The following is a 988-nucleotide window of genomic DNA, read 5'->3' as shown; positions in this document are numbered from 1 at the left end:
TTTGACTGAGCTGAGCATTGATAGATTTTTGGTCTCCAACAAAGTCTCCCACAACTTTGCTAAGATTCACAATGGCTTGTTCAAGATTTGAGGCTTACAGAGGTGCTTGGCCAGGTTGCATGTGCTGAGGTGCCCTTGGCTTCCAAGAGAAATTCCAATGGTTCCTCCAATTTGAATTGTAGGTGTTGCCATATGAAGCATTGTTATTGGGCTTATCCAATAATATTCGCTTGATCCCCAAACATCTCTCTCACAACTGGAATGGTAGGACACTCCCCCACCAAGTGCTCAAAAGATTGACAAATGAAACATGGCATATCAGAAATGGCCTGCACTTCTCATGTCTTATTTACTTCTGGCTCCTCCAATCTTCTTGCCATAGCTGCAAATTTTGCTTTCATATCAGTGTCTTCATTCAAAGTATACATCCCAACCTTAGCATTAGAAGCATTAGGTTGAGACTTCATTCTTCCCACTTCTTTGGCATTCGACTCATCCCATCCTCTTGAAACTTCAGCTACATAACTCAAGAAATCCATGGCTTCCTCTGAATTCTTACTCATGAAGTCTCCTCCGCACATCGTTTGTAAGAGTTGCTTTATTGAGGAAGACATACCGTCATAAAAATAGCTCACCAATAGCCATGTATCAAAGCCATGGTGAGGACAAGCATTGATAGCTTCCATGTATCTCTCCCAACACTCATAGAATTTCTCATTCTCTTTAGTTGAGAAGTTTGAAATTTTCTTTTCAAGTCATTGGTCCTATGAGTTGGGAAATATTTCTTGAGAAATTCAGCTTGTAAATTAGTCTAAGCTCAGATATTCCTTGGCTTTAAACAATTAAGCCAGACCTTGGCCTTGTCCTTTAAAGTGAAAGGAAGTAGCTTGAGCCTCATCAAGTCGATTAAAGCTCCTCCTTCTCGGAATGTATTACAAACCTCCTCAAGTTCCTTGATATATGAGTAGGGATTCTCACTTTCCATCCC

At 40.6% G+C, this 988-nt stretch overlaps 1 non-coding gene across 1 annotated transcript; it reads left to right on the top strand.

Annotated features, from left to right (window-relative positions):
- The first annotated feature begins 651 nt into the window (after window positions 1-651).
- On the top strand, window positions 652-758 carry LOC117909821. Its single transcript, XR_004650470.1, has one exon. It is a non-coding gene; the product is annotated as a small nucleolar RNA R71 (small nucleolar RNA).
- Window positions 759-988: the final 230 nt, after the last annotated feature.

Source organism: Vitis riparia, unplaced genomic scaffold (genome assembly GCF_004353265.1).
Source record: "Vitis riparia cultivar Riparia Gloire de Montpellier isolate 1030 unplaced genomic scaffold, EGFV_Vit.rip_1.0 scaffold393_pilon_pilon, whole genome shotgun sequence".
Taxonomy (NCBI): domain Eukaryota; kingdom Viridiplantae; phylum Streptophyta; class Magnoliopsida; order Vitales; family Vitaceae; genus Vitis; species Vitis riparia.
This window is presented reverse-complemented; position numbering and strand designations above follow the sequence as displayed.